Below are 16,999 nucleotides of genomic sequence, written 5' to 3'. Positions count from 1 at the left end.
ATGGCAGGGAAAGCAGACATCCCATGCCTTATGTGGCATATGTATTTTAAGGTTTTACAAATCAAATGTGCATTTGGTTGCCATAGTAGCCCACGTTTCTTTGACACCTCATCAGAAGCATTATGCTGGATTCTCTGCAACACCTGTAAGCACCCCTTGGTGTCCATCTTTTAACCATTTCCTAGTTGTTAACTTTCCCAGATAGAACTTTTCAACAGCTAGGCCTACCTCTTTCAGAACTGGAACTGGAAGCCCTTCCACACGTCTAGAATTATCGGTATCATTCTCGATAGTGTGCTGATGCAAGCTTCACTGCCACGAGACAAGCTGTCCCGCATCAGAACAGCCATAATTACAATTCATGTTATTTATTTAGCGCCTTTCCAAATGTTCAAAGTGCTCTACGTCATACTACATATCAGACTTGTAATACATTCAATACTGATTACTGCCTTCAATCATGGTCTCCCACTGGTAGTCTCTCTAAAAGAGATGTTTTATATTTATAAGGAACAAGCGCTAGCCTTTCTGTTGAAACCTTAAGGCACCATAGTCTTAGGTCACGTTCACACCTGCTTGGGTAGTCCTATTGAATCGGTCCCTGTAGCGTTAACCCCTTGATGCGGTTCGTTGGATTGGTGTGGAAGCAGTCCGATACCTCTGCTCCGCCTAAAAGAGGTGGTCTCGGGTCGCTCGCTAGGAAACTCTGGAGAGGTTCATTGCTGGTGTGACGTAGTCCGCATCAAAACATGGGAACAACTATTTGCGCGTCATCGCTTGTTTTGCTATCTATGCTGTGAACATACAGTAACCTATAGGCTCATGCATTAATTCTGGTGACTGCTTACCTCACGGGTCCCCTGTGTACAGAGAAAAGGCAGTGGTGCAATCTCATCAGAGCCACCTGTCATCGGTGAAACCTCCTCACTGCATAACGTCTCATTATGTGTTATAATGTTTTTAATGCACGTTGTCTGATTTATAATCCCATGCGCCGGCCGCATAGTCTGTTGATGCACTCTCCAGATTAACAGCAGTCTGAAAATAACCTGCCAATGCTCCATGATGCAGGCTACTGTGGGAATGGCTGGGATCTGCATTGTATCCGCTTAATGTCCCGCCAATTGTTGAAAAAGCATCTCCGTACAAAGACTTTAGTTTACAGTTCATAGTCTGTTTGAGGTTGCCTGGGTGAACGCAAACCCAACCTTCTGCAGATGAAACGATGTAATACACTTGCGTCTGGTGTAAAGACGCGGACTATTCGGCATGAATGCAATCTTAGAGATGGCTATTGCTCAGATCTTTGGTCTTAGCCCCTCTGCGATGAGTAGAAGGTTATGTTCATTCTTTTATAATGACCTTGCGGTGTCCTCAGATCCTCTCTAGTTACTTACAGATGCTGCGCCTTCTGCTGGTTCGGGGGATTTCACAATGAGTGGTTTGCCCCACCAGCTTGCCATGCCCTCGTTCAACCAAATGACTCTGGATCTACACGTCAAGCCCTCAAGGATTTCCCATATTCTGCCTCCAACCAAGAGCATGATTCAAAGCATACAATCAGCTTGGTACTTTGTCTTCTTCTGTCCCAACCTCCTCTGTGTACTTATGCAATATATATATAATAGTTGTTCATTCGTATTAAGCCACGCTAGAGTTCATTCATTTGCTCCTCAAGGGCCTTAAGAAGGCACGTCCTCCACGCAGACTGCCTCTTAACTTTGCACCCGTGCAAAGGTTAATGTCTAAGTTCAGGAAAGGGGTTTCACTATACATTGATAAACGTCAGATGCAGTTGTTACAGCTTTCTATTGGTTTCTCAGGTGGTGAATACACAGAGCTCTCACCTTTTAATCCTCAGCATAATCTCTCCCTTACTGAATTAACTTTGGAGATCAAATATACGCACTGTTTCGAAACAACGACGAGGGTTCTCCTCCAAGCTGCGTGATCTCTGCCTAAGCTGCGACCTGCCCCCAGATCGCTATTCCCACGGTTTAAGAATCTGCACAGCCACAACCGCAGCTCTATATCCGCCTACCTCAACCCTGAGTATCCTGGGCCGTCGGGCATCTTCTGCCCACCAGCGCTATATCATGCTTCACAGGAATGAGATCCTTGCAGCACAAACAACCATGAGCTCTTGCACTACTCGATGATGAGTAACGTTCAAAGATGTATATCTGTAGAATCCTGTTATTGCATACCAGGTGGTTGCTGGGTTAGATTATATTTATTTCATTACAGTATATTCCCCTCATAGCTGCATGCTTGGGGGGGAAAGCTCATTGTTGCTGCCTCAAAGACCTAGACACAGCAGTCTCTCTAGGTAGTATATTCCCCTCAAAGCCGCGGTGCGGGGGGGGGGGGGTCGGCACTGGTCACTTCCAGGCCTACACATAGCAGGCACTAGGTAGTATATTCCCCTCAAAGCCGTGGTGCTTAAGGGGAATGGCTGTTCCCGGGCCTTCACATAGCAGTTTCATTAGGTAGCATATATAGGTAGTATATTCCTCTCAAAGCCGCTGTGCTCAGGGAAGAATCGGCTCTGGGCTATTCCTCAGGCCTACACATAGCAGTCTCACTAAGTAGTATATTCCCCTTAAAGCTGCTGTGCTTAGGGGGAATGGCCACATGGCAGCTCGCCAGGCCCTCTACTTATCAGTCTCACATCACCAGCGTCAGGCTCGGGCTACGCAGTTTTGGGGGCTAGTATCTAATCTCCACGCAGTTTTGGGGGTTAGTTATTTAATCATCATTCATCGTGCTATGTATATCTATGGAGTGATGATGCCCGAGCCTAGTCGCCAAACTCAACTATATGCTGCTCTAATAAACATGTTAAAGGAACACGTGAGTTGCCTGACTGAAGTGACGATAGCGCTGTTAGCCAGCTACCTAGCTTACTAGCTGGCCATGTTTGTTTGTGATTCTTAATTTACCCTAAACAGATAACTGTAGATTATTTTTGACACCTGTATAATGGTACATTATTTAATAGTGGAAAAACCAACACATGTATTCATTTTATTTGTAAAGTGCAGTGTTTACTGAAGCAAGCACAATCCGGCCTGGTCACGTAACTTCCATTACGTAGCCAAGAAGGCGATTGTTGAGTTGACTTGAGAAATGTTCCACACTAAACTTTGACCTTTATGAGTGCACCATCTAGGTTATCTTAGTACACTGCATTTTGCCATACTTTGCATACATATAAGTACGCAATTTAAGACCGACCAAAGTTGATTTGAATGATAATTCCCTTGAGATAAACCATATTACAGAACTGCAGCCTTTCTTGCAGAGAATTGAAGGCTTTATGGAGCCTCTGTGGCCTCCAGCATCCTTAAAAACACTGAATTCTGGTCAAATATGTGTCTGAGTGAGACCATTACAACATTTAGGATGGGGCACAGGATTCTCTTTGGACTCCTTTCAAGACCGTGCCTTGTGAGGAAATGAATTGGGACATAGCTTTCTGATAAAGTTGTTTGCTAGCTATCATCTGAACTGTTTTGTTGCTCCGTTCTTTCAGTTGGTTCAAAGGTGTTGTATGCGAACGGAAAGTGGTCGTATGGACCCTGCTGAGGATCCATATTACAGAGAAGAGGAACAACCATCCCCGAACCCTCTGCCTGTATACTCACCTCAAACCCCAGTGACACAGACACCGGTGCCAACCCCTGTCATTGTGGTAAGTACTACAAGTACTGCAGTGGTTTACCGCTTGGAAGGTCAACGCGTTGAAGTGTCCTGACCCCTAACTGCTCCCAAAGGCAATGCTAACTTCTACTGTAAAAGTGCTTTGAGCGTAAGTTATTGATATTGACTCTGTTTTTGGTCCTCTCTTTGAACAGGGGGATCCACCCAAGAAGAACAAAACAGGCTTCTATAGTATAAATCCCTAAGATTCTCTCAGCCATCAAGCAGCAGGTAGACCACTTCATTTTGTATTTCTAAGCACAGTATACTGATGGCTGTCCAGGTACAGTATATGGCCATTACCTTCTGGATTGTAATGATCAGTGACTTTAGCAACTTTAATACAGACACAGCATATCCTGTCTCACTTGCGCATTGAGAAGGGCAGTGAGGGGCGAAAGCTCCAAGAGGCGTACACATTATGTCTGAAGAATTGTGTTTATAATGTGATGTTTGATTAACGTTACCATTTCAATGGTAATCTGATGGTGATAAATAGATGTCGCGAGTAACATCGTTTGCATCGTGAGGCTCCAAAGTTAGTTCTGCTGGGCGGCCAAGGCTGGGTTTCAATTACTGTTTGAACTAACCTACACACCTTATCAAATGGTGATGTAGGGCTTAATAAATAGGGACATTGTTATATTGTACATGATCATGCAACGTGACAATATTTCATTTGACTATCATTTGACACATGTGTTTGTTCCCTACAGTATATGTGTAATAGTTCATAATGTTCATAACTATGTTTGTCTTCATGAGTATGTAACTATGTTTGTCCATCTTTATAGTTTTATCAGTGGTAGAAGAAAAAGAACTGGATCGGACAACATGTCTCCTCTTCAGGAACTGGCCTTGACCATTTGTATAATGCCTTCAATGCCTTGGCATTTCTGATATCGATCAGTTACAAACTGCAGTCACAATTCAACTGTTTTTTTATCTTACAATCCATCATCGTACAGCCGTAGATACAAACGATTGCATCTCCCAACATGTTGCATAACGCCGTAATGGCTTGTTTGGAGGCACCGCCTCGACCCACCTTGCAGGCTTCAACTTCACTGAAAGAGTAAACAGTAAACACGGAGGGCAATTCTTTAACTCAAATGTAAAGCACACCGATTTCAAAGCATACGTTTTTTACAGGCATGTATTATAAGAAAAGAGAAGACGACACAAAGTCAATCTATTTTCAAATGTTGACACCTAAAGTATCAAACTGGAATGACGAAACCGGTTTGTTTTACATTGCGAGAGCTAAAGAAATACCCTCAATCTGTGTGTACTGCTGTGCACTCTTTGAAGCCGAACACTCTGTTACATGGCTCGAGGAAATGCTCCTCAGAAAAGCCAAGGCATTATCGACATTATACGAAAAGTCAAGGCAAGTTCCTGAAGAGTTGTTGGTCGATCCAGCTGAATGATGTATCATTATGTAAACGGCTGAAGTCTGACTGCTGTTTGTGACGGATAGATATCTAGTGGCGATATCTGCCTCTGACCGCGCCCACTCTCTCAATCAGGGCTTACTCAGTACAACACTTGTTTGACGCACACTCCAAAGATTTGATGCAAGGAGGCTGGGCTTTATGTGCACTTGAAACAAAGGCATGCTTTTCTATAAATCCTACTGTACTAACAGAGGATATAAAGCGTAGTCAACAAACAACAGGACACAATGTCAACAAGACTCGCCCGGCTAGGACACACGGGGAGCAGTTAGGTCTCATGGCGAGGAAACGGCTCTTTGTGATTTACTTATGTTCAAGTCATGGTGTGGCCGCTTGAATCATGGCTTAGTTCAGGTATATACAATATGTATTAAAGATATTTAGTACTGATATATTTATGAATACTCTCTGTCCACTTTGTGTGCACCGGTGACTTTAATGTAACCAAATGTCCTTCTAAAAGATGAATGAAACGGCGGCCCTTTCTTTGGTATGACCATAGTTTTACTCCAGGAGGTTCCCCAACCTTTCTCTCATACTGTCATTTCAAGGTCTCAACACTTACGCGTGTCCATCGCGCAAATGATTGCATTTGTATTAACCGGTAATAGTTATGGCAACACTGGTAAGTGACATTGTAGTGACACACACATGGGGGTTGTTGCTGGACAGGGCTTTCTAAATCATCAGAAGGATTGCATTGAAAAGGCAGATTTATGTTTCATTGTGATTGGATGTTACAGAGGAGGAATAAGCCAATGGGATGATACGTTTGAGATCTGACCCCCCCCCCCTCTCCTTCACAGGCTGCAGGGACCTGAGGCCTGCTGACCGAACACAACCTCCTTCCACGGTGAAGAGCAGCAGGGATGATCAAATATGTTATTTATTTCAGTCTCTTGTGTGTGCGCCATGTTTCAGCTCACATTTGGAAGTTTACTATATATAAATATTGTGTATATACTGATATGAATAATGGCAACATTACAAGCTAACACAGCTTTGAGTGATAGCTGTATATAATGCAATGCATGATTGTATTAAGTAATTGTTACTTGGTAACCCAATCAATTCAAAGGAACTGAATATGTATGCTTTGATTGTAACCATATTTCTTTGAAATATTTGTTATATGTTGATTATTTAAACAATTAAATCTGTCTCATAATGGTTTAAACGAGACGCTGGTGTGTGTGTGCATGATTGACTCTTTGTATTTCTTCCTTCTAGCTTTACAATGTACTCCAATTCCTTACCGTCTGAACACAGCAGCCCACGCTCTAAAACGCATTCAGGCGACCTCTCACCTCCACTTCGTTAAATGCATGGTTGCAAGATAAAAATGTGAGTTAATTGATTTAGATAAACATTTTAAGTTGCAAACATTAATTTACAAGTTTTGTTGACGTAATAATGTTGGTAATTTCATCAACTTAATATTGTGTGCAATTTGAATTCTGATTTCTGCGTTAAGTGACTTCAAACTAAATTCAAGTTGTAGTAAGCAATTGACTTGATAACTTAACCCTCGATGGCATGACTTTTTATTTTGAGTGGAACAATTTTTTTCACCATGTGTTCTCGGAGCTTAGGGGTCCCTGATATTATATCAACTATAACATGTAACCCCCCCCCCCCCCACCCCTCAACCAGGGGTTGGTTTGTGGCCTTAGGGCAACACTGTGCCACGAGGGGAAACACCAAGGATTCTACAATCCAGAAGCAATAGAAAAAACAACTCTATATGAATTCAAAAGGTTTTCTGTGTGTGTGTGTGTGTGTGTGTGTGTGTGTGTGTATCTCTGTGTGTGTATGTGTGTCTGTGTGTATGTGTTTGCATGTCTCTGTGTGTGTGTGTATGTGCCTGTGTGTGTGTTTGTATGTCTCTGTGTGTGTGTTTGTGTGTGTGTGTGTGTGTGTGTGTGTGTGTGTGACCCTCACTGTCAGACGGAGTAGCCCTGTTAGGTCGTGTCCTTTCTGCCCAGAACATGTTTTATCTATTTCCTGTAAATATCAGTAGATGTAAAAACGTTGATGAGGTTGATCAAGTTACAGCTGAGCACACTTGCAGGATATTGCCTGGAACAAAGTGGTCCAAGTGGCACAGTGTTGCCCTGAGGCAACGAACAAAAAAATATAGTTTTAGCTCATTTATAAATTACATAATACGTTTTTAAATAATCAAATATACTTCTTTACATATTCATGCACATGCATGTATTTTTTATTTTAAGTTGTGTACATTTCTAATATGTTAAAAAGTTAAATGTATCTTACCAAGTGGTGGCCCTGAGTCCTTTGCTTGCAGAAAGGACTGCTCCACCCCCAGACAATAATGCCACACCCATATAATTCCCTCGTCTTATTGGACACCAGCATGTCAGGTGACATTGTGTATATTTAAAAAACTAAAAATATTTAGAGGTCGAAAAAAGTGGTTTGTTGCCTGAGGGCAACAGGATGCCATGTGGCATGTGTCAATAAAGGTTCAAACAAAATGAATTCTCTCCTGATTGAAATGTGTTGAAATAAACAACTGCAGCTCAAAATAAAAAGTGAATTGCCTAATATTTTTGTTTTGGAATCAATTAATTTCTTTCTTTAAAGGCAAAAACATGAAAAAGCTAAGAAAAAAAACTATTGAATACAATATATTTGGAGCAACTTCATTTATAAGTTGTCAACTTAATTGTGTGTAATGATTTAATAATAATTCCTTACATTTATTATAGCGCTTTTTCAATGACTCAAAGCGCTTTACATATACACACATTACACATATATCACACATGCAATGGCCAGTCACTGTGGACAATACCCACAGGAGCAAGTTCAGGTGAAGTGTCTTGCCCAAGAACACACCGGCTTTACAGACGCAGCAGCGGCGGGTTTCACCCCTTGATCTGATGATCGCCACACCATCCATCTTCACGCCAAGTCATCGAGGCGCTTTTACAAGTACACATTGGTATCATACATGTACTGTGGACAATACCCACAGGAGCAAATCCGGGTGAAGTGTCTTGCCCAAGGACACAACGGCCTGACGCAGTGGGGGCAGGAGCGGGTTTCGAACTGAAGTTCCCCAGCACCCCCCTTGATCTGATGATCGGATACACAGACCACTGCGCCACCCGTCCCGTAATGTAATGATGGTAATTAAGTTCATACAACTTAAAATTCCTTTTAAATCATGTGGTAAAACAAGTTGGAACAACTTCATCTTTTGAGTAATCAACTTCAAAACTTGTGTTTATGCTCCAATTATTACCAAGTGGTAATTAAAAACACCTCTGACTGTAGAGGAAAAGCCTTCTCCCCTAACTCAAATAACTTTGTTGCTTTAACAGAATTTAATTAGAAGTTGTCTTAACTCAATAAACATCGATGCAAACTGTTGCCTTGATTTTCTTTGAGCCAAGTAGTGTTAATTTCGTTGACTAAAACTATGACGAAATATGTTCGTCAACGACCTTTTTTACCATGACGAAAACGAGACGATGACGAGACGGCACCGACAGCAGTAAACAATAACTGTAACGAAATCATCATGCAATATCGTTGACGAAAAGTGACGAGACGAAAATGTAGTTTACTAAATTAAAACTATGACAGAATCTCTCTTTACTTTCGTTGACGAAAAATGAGGAGACGAAATATTATCAAAGATAACGTTACATCTCTGATAGTCAGTTTTTCTCCCAGCAGTTCCATTTCCGGTGCTGCGGCAGAGCAGCAGCTGTTTCTGTGCTGCGCGCGGTGGGAGATTTGAATTACACCGGGCAGCGGCACAATATGAACTGTCAGGAAGACTCTGGTCTAACTAACCTTATTTAACAGGAAATAAAATGGCAACAACAGGGCTTAGGAGCAGTGGTCGCGTTAACCGAATACCCCCCCGTCAGTGCGAGCGATTGATAAATTGTGCACTCGACGGGTAATAATGGATTATGACGGAAATGTTACGATCCTGTCCGTCAAAATGACTGACAACGAAAACGTCTAAAGCCCCCACTGCTTGGGAGAAAGAAACTATGTGATATGTGGGCCCATTTTCGCTACAATGAGGCGGAGAAAAAAAAAGCGAATGCATTGTTTTATCAGAAGGGAAGCAATGTGGCCATAACACAGCTGGTAAAAACACCACAAACCTGAGCAGATACTCTCTGCAAAGCTGCTTTCTTAATCATTCAACCTGTGTTTTTCATCAAATAAGGACAAGATAATCTTATTTATTTATATACTAAAATGACAAATTATTGGTTTTGGCTAGACTAGTTTGACTGAAATGTTCTATATAATCTGATGACTAAAAAAGACTCGACAGTTTTCATTGACAAAAAGTAGACTAAAATAATTAGTTTTCTTTGACTAAAATAAGACTAAAATGCTCAGACTTTTAGTCGACTAAATCTTGACTAAAATGTTTACTGTTTTAGTCGACTAAAATAAGACTAAAATGCTCAGACTTTTAGTCAACTAAAACTTGACTAAATAAAAACAGGATGAAGGTGACTAAATATGACTAAAACTAAAAAGGAAATTTAACACAGGACTAAGACTAAAACTAAATTAAAAAATAGCTGACGAAATTAACACTAGAGCCAAGGCATCTGTTTTTAGAGTGTACCGGACCTTTGTACTGAAATGAATCCACTGCAAAGCTCTTTCTGAAGAGCTCGACACGATACAGCAGGATCCACTGCATGCTAGCCTGAAGTTGAACTGAACTTGAAGCTAGCGTTACCATGTTTTGCTGCTAGCTTCGACTGTAAGTCCTTAACTATTGGCTCGCAGCCTGTTCCATGACCTGATTTGAAGACGGTAAGATAACAACATTGCTAGGTTGGATGTAATTGTTCTTCCGTGAAAACAACCGACAGGCCCTTGGAGAAGAGGGCCTGTCGGCAATGAGAAGAAGACACTGCAGGAGAAAGTGAGCATCAGCAGAAAGCCAGATGTGGCGAGTAAGGCCCAGAGGTACCTTGATCGCGAGGCGGATGAAAAAACACAGCGCTAACGGACGCAACATTGGTGAAGGCAGGGAAGAATAAAAGGAGCAAAGCCTAATGGTGGACACTTAGCCAATTATTGTTGTAAAATGTATTATCTTTTCAATTTCCACACGGCATCTATTGCACGTCTGTCCGTCCTGGGAGAGGGATCCCTCCTCTGCTGCTCTCCCTGAGGTTTCTCCCATGTTCCCTTTAAACTGTGGGGTTTTCTCTGGAAGTTTTTCCTTGTACGATGTGAGGGTCTAAGGACAGAGAGTGTCGTATTGTCATACTGATATTCTGCACACACTGTGAAGTCCACTGAGACAAATGTAACATTTGTGATATTGGGCTATATAAATAAACATTGATTGATGATTGATTTTGAGCCGGATAAAATCAGAGGTGTTGTGGAAGGCGCAATGCCCTCATCAGCACCAGGCCTCAACGTACGCTAGAAGCTCTGGAACTCCCCAAAGCTGCCACGGTACCTCATGAGAACTGCCTGGAAAAAGCAACATGTTCTTCCTTAGTGGCAAACAGCAGTAGTGGAACTCATGCCCAATGAAGTACTTGGGGTTGAAGACTTCAAATACATCAGACAATTCAGGAGTAGCGCCGTGTTAAATGTAGAAGAATCTTCTCAGTGCTGGCCATAAAGACGACCAACTACCTGATTGATATATTGACACAAACTACAAGAAGCCTGGAATCCTAGACTCCCCAGGGTGTCTGGAGGCCTCTGCGATGCCTCCCAAGCTCAGCAGATCCAGAGATGTTGTGGAAAGGGCCTCACCAGCACCAGGCCTGTACATAGCCTAGTAGCTCTCAAACTGCCACGGTACCTCATGAGAATTGCCTGGAAAAAGCAACAAGTTCTTGCTAAGTGGCAAAGACCAGTAGTAGTCCTCATGCCCAAGAAGGTACTTGGGGATGAAGACCCATGTTCCCCTTTAAACAGTGGGTTTTCTCTGGAAGTTTTTCCTTGTACGATGTGAGGGTCTGAGGACAGAGGGTCTGAGGACAGAGGGTCTCAGGACAGAGGGTCTGAGGACAGAGGGTGTCGTATTGTCATACTGATATTCTGTACAAACTGTGAAGTCCACTGAGACAAATGTAACATTTGTGATATTGGGCTATATAAATAAACATTGATTGATTGACTCCAAGAAACAATGGACAATTCAGGAGCACCTGCTAAATGTAGAATAATCTTCTCAGTGCTGGCCATAACACGACCAACTACCTGCAGACAATGGATATATTGACACCAACTGCCAGAAGGCTGGAATTCCAGGCCTCCCAGGGTGTCTGGAGGCCTCTGCGATGATTTTGGAACAGATTGGAAGGCAGATCATCTAGCTACACCTCGCCAGTTCTTTAGGATCAGTCCAAACCAACCGATCCGCTACTCCCTTGAGTTCTTGGAGCTTGGTAGCAAATTACTTTTAAAAAGATCGTGATACAGAGATCTTTCCTTTGGACAATGGAGTGTTGTAAATGAACTAAGTCCGACCTGCTTCAATTGAACTACCACATTATATAGGAGATACACGTATGGTACTTCAGCAAAGACCAACTGAAAAGAAAGAAAGATGAATCAAGAACACATAAAGATGTAACTCAAGGGAGCGTGTGTTGTGGTGTGTGTGGTTTTGATACATTCATGTGGCCGCAGTCACATTGTATTTGGTTACACCCCACATTGTGTTTCCTTTGCACAGTGCCATTGTGTTCTTCTGTTCTGCTGACAATGCGGTGGCTATTAATCTTTCTATTAACAGCTCTGAGTAAATGTTGCTTCTCAAGCAAGTAAGAAACAGTGGAGCTCTTGATATTTTATCATCGTGATTCAGATTAGCGACTGCACCGTCAAAAGAAAAGGTGTCACTACTGTGACCTGCCCAGAAGTGTGTAACCACAGTGCCATTCAAACAATTGTTGCAATTAGACAATCGTTTCCTTTCAGGTCTTTGTTTGTGTGCTATCGTCATAGCCCTGTATAACCCTGTGAAATGCATCACCATTAAATATTGACACTCTTCCAAGCGGTATGCACCTTTTCACTACACCACTGATTCTTTTCAATGGCTATAGTGGAGTGATAAATAACCAGGTTCAGTGGAGACACTCCCTCTGGAGGGAACACAGGGATTCTAGCCTTTGCAGACCATTTACATGCACTCCCACTACAGGAGAGGGAAACCCAAACAGCAGTATAAGGCCTCTTTAACACGACTTCACTTGAATTAAGATTGTAGGAAATGTGATCTTTACAAATATAACCGTTCAACTCAATAGTTCTCTAATGTGTCCTGTTGTCCAACATCTTCCTCCCACAGAGTCTTGTTTTCTTCTTGCTCTATTCGTCTCTTGCAGCCTTTTCTCCTTCAATATTGAAACATATAATCAGGGTGTTTGAGGTCATTGGAGATTAATAACATTTCACTGCTTGGCTATACAACAGTCCTTGATTGCATTTGTTGAAGACAAATATCCTTTAAGCACTAAAGGTTAACATTTTTAAATCGAACCCTTAAATGCGTTCAGTATCCCGGGGAATACACATTGGACAGGCTGTGTCCATGTAAGAATACGGGTGTAATACTGTGTGGGTGTGATAATGTTGTATTATAAGTGTAATTATTGGTGTTATATGGGTCATATATGGGTGTATTAATGTGTAGAATAGGTGTAATAACAGTGAAACAAGGGTGTAATGAAGAACATAGCAATCAAATAATTATCCAAAATATTGATATGTGCTTTCCCATTTAAGGGTTAAAGAAGAGAGCCTTTTAGAAACAAAATGCATATGTTTGTGGCTTATATTTGTAAATAAATGTTCATTACACTTCTTTGTAATAGTCTTCTTGATAAGCGTATATGACCGTTATCATTTATTTTTTCTGTGTGTGTGTGTGTTTACGGAGCCTCTAAAAGGGACATGAAAAAAAAAAAAAAAAAGCGAACCGTCAACGGGGGGAGCCTCGCTGCGGGGAATCGGTGGACCTAGTGGCCTGATCGGAGTGGCCCGACCGGCCCACTTTGGTACCGGCCCATCGGGATTCGTCCCGATGGGCGGTCCGCCACTGGTTTCCCAGAGGTATGAACGGAGGAGATGTGGCGGAGGAAACAAGAGAGGTGTGTGTGTGTGTGTGTGTGTGTGTGTGTGTGTGTGTGTGTGTGTGTGTGTGTGTGTGTGTGTGTGTGTGTGTGTGTGTGTGTGTGTGACAGAGAGACAGAGAGAGAGAGAAGCAGCGCTGTCTGCTTAGTTGCAATACTGTAGCTTATGCAATTTAGGCCTATAAATTGTTTATGTAATTTATGTGCCAGTGTGTCCATGGTTTTGAGTCTGTGTGTGTTGAGCGCAGCGCCGTCTGCTTTTTGCAGTACAGTAACTAAAGTAGGACGAAGCATACCGGTACTTTCTGTGGACCTGTCTGCCTGTTTTGTGAGTGCACGCGTGCGCACTTGTGTGGCATTGTTTGGGATGACCTAATTAAAATAGCGTCCACCCAGTAAGAAAATCCCCACTACAACACTGTTAGTGTGCATAGGTTTAATCAGTGGCAACTGGTGGAAAATATTTTAGGTGGGGCTGTGGAAATGGTGACCAAACAATACTAGGGGGGTCCGGGGGGATGCTCCCCCGGTAAAACAAATTGAGAAAAGACCCCTTAAATTATGACTTCTGGTGATGTTAGAGGGGGGGAGGGAAGGACTAATTGAGGCTTAAAAATATGAGAAGACTGATCAATACCTTCATAATCTTCAGTGTGGTTGGCTATGAATCTTCCAAAACTTCCAAACACCTTGTCCTGGACATAGTTTCTACAGTATAAACTGTGCAACAGTACAGTAGGCCCACACAAACTGCAGAACACCGGGGCTTTGGGAACCCTCACAATTACTTAAAATGATTTAATTCCCATTTAACCTGTTAAGGGGCTTTTTTACCCCGTTTTTTTCTCTCACGAAACTGTGTCTCAGGGCTTCTTAAAATGTAATAAACTATTCATGTGTCCTACTCATTTAACAGGAAGAAACTCAGCTAACTGATGATATGAACCATGTTTACCGAAACAAAACACAAGTCTCACAAGAAGCGTCTAATTGAGCCCTGAGCGGAAAAATGCTAACGCACTCTAGGTATAAATCAATCGATATACTTATCGGATATGCACAAACAAGCTTATGCTAACAAGCTGAGATTCCACAGATTCTAGAAATATAGGTATCATCACTGAGCGATCAGAACTCGCGACAGGGGAAGCAAATACAGACATCACACAACGTAGCGTAGCCAAACACGGAGATATGCTCACCTTTTGCTGTAATTCTGATCAAAAACGAGAAACGCGGCTGAAGGTTAATCCATAGGTTAATCCAATGTGTCTGTCACTTTGAAACATTTATTGATGATCCATAATTCCATTTTTATGTAAAAAACTGAGTTTTCATTAGCTGCTAATGATAGCTTCCAGAGTGTATGACAGCTTCCTGTTTTGTCTCCTTGGATACGAGTCCAAACAACTCACAGACTGCACCGGGCGCTGACGTAGGCGCCCTGTGACCATTAGATTGGACGACGCTGATTGGCTGAAATTATGTTTCGTCGGCATAGTTTAAAGATAGCAACAGTTGGCTTCTGCTGCACTTGCTGCACTCTCGTCTAGGCGCTGTGCATAGCGCCCAGACGAGAGAGGGTAATGATACACGGGCAAGGCCAGGCAGGAAACATGTGACTTATCAGTAACTTTAGACATCGTAACACAATTTTAAACTACTGATACCAATTATATAATATTTACCTTGTTTATTAAAAAATAAAAATATATATTTTTTAAATATATATATTTTTTTAATGTGGGAAGAGGGGGGCGCTAGGGGCGCGTCCATAGGGGTGCCCCTAGCACCCCTATGGACCGGCCGCCACTGGGTTTAATCCATATTCATACAAAGGTAAATACTGTTTTTAATGTATCACGAGCTGTTGGACATTCGAAGTAGAGCTTGCTGCACATAAGTTAGCAGACAAAGAGCACAAGGGCATGGCAGACCTGTTGTATTAGCAGCACGTTTATCATGTGGTTTCTCTGTCCTTCAGGTTGTATAAGACAAGACCCTTCACCTCTAGTCATTATGTCCACCATTGCCAAGAAGCACACTCAATCCAGATTTTCAGAATTCTCTTCATCAATATCATTATACGTTTTTTGGGACACAAACCTAATCTAGAATCAGGGTTATTTGGTTGTTATTACCTACGCATGACATCTTTTGCACGTCTGTCCATCCAGGGAGAAGGATCCTCCACTGTTCTTTTATTTGTATTTACATTTTATACTTTCAAAGTATTTTGGGATGGATTTTTACTTCCAAGAGACTAAGGACAGGGGGTGTCAGATGCTAGACAGGCTGTAGAGCTCCCTGAGTCAGCTGATGTGAGAGATAGAAACTTTTACTAAGATAAAAGAGGAAGAGGAAGAAGATATTTTATTTATTTTTTAAAACAAATTGTATTTACATTTGTTTTAACTATACACACACCCTGCAACCCTAATACATTACAATTTCAAATAAATAACCAGATTTTCATGACTATCAAAATAAATATAATTTCAACATATTACCCATTTAAAAACATCCTCTTTTACACACTTTAAAAACAAAAACTACACCTATCCTTTAAAACTTCAATAATAGAGAGTCCTTCTCCCCAGCGAGCACAGAACCCGCCCCACAGCCCACACATCCAGAGCCCCCTGCAGGTGATTGATCAGCGTATAGTACGCATGCTCCACCCTCAGACGCGCCGCCACCAGCCCCCTCAGACAGAGCACCGTCCATCCCACTCCAGCAAGTTGCTTTTTCAGACTTTTCCAGATCGCTCATTTTGCATTAGCAAACAAGAAATTCATCAACAGTAGGGTTTCCCTCTTTCTCAGGATGTATTTGGGCCCATGGACAAAAAGTGGTATGGAGAAAACCTCCCCGAACCCTTCCACCCACTCCTGTAACATGTTTTAAGACCAGCCAATCTGGGACAGGACACGACTAAATGCTCCAATGTTTCTGCCATAAAACAGAACGGACAGTCTCCCCTTGTGCCCGGGTCAAAATGAGCTCTGTATTTGTTAGTGGCTATTGCTCCGTGTATAACTCTCCATTGGATGTCAGCCATCTGTTTTTCAACCGGAGCTTTATACAGGATCCGCCAGCTGCCCTGAGGGGAAGAGCCCAAACACATCCGTCCACCTCGACTCTCTGACGCCTGCAAGCGAGCTGAGGTTTAACACCTTTACACAGCTAAGGTATAGCTTCTTCCCATTGCAGGAGGTGAACGTTCCAGGTGTTAGAGTCCCCAGTGATAGCAGGAGACCATCCTCCTCTCTCCACTCCCCCACCGCAGGACCCACACTCAAGGCAGGAAAAACATACTCATGTCCCTTTCTCCACTGGTCAGCCAGATCTGCATCCAGAGCAAAAGTCCGGTGGGATGGCGACAGCGACTGCCACACCTCATCTACCAGGTTCTCCAGAACTCGGGTTGATCGAATGCCCGTCACCTCAGCCAGTTTTTCTGTGGAGACCCCCGTCAAATGGCCAAGTTTTACCACTCCCGCTTCAATGAACGCGTTCTTTAGGGTGGCTGAAGAGAAAAGGGTTCCAGAAAGAAAACCAGTGTCAAACAGTGGCTCCTCAAACAGCCACATCCCAGGCCGGGGGTCGGGTGGTCTGGTAAAACTCAGAATCTTCCAGGCATTGATGACTGAGCAGTAAAAAGGTGTAAGTCCAGTTATCTTGTACGCAGGGGCCTTCAGCAGAAACAGGTGTTTATCA

The sequence above is a fragment of the Pseudochaenichthys georgianus genome, chromosome 11 (assembly GCF_902827115.2).
Source record: "Pseudochaenichthys georgianus chromosome 11, fPseGeo1.2, whole genome shotgun sequence".
NCBI classification, from domain to species: domain Eukaryota; kingdom Metazoa; phylum Chordata; class Actinopteri; order Perciformes; family Channichthyidae; genus Pseudochaenichthys; species Pseudochaenichthys georgianus.
The sequence above is the reverse complement of the archived record's forward strand: the minus strand, read 5'-3'. Positions refer to the sequence as shown.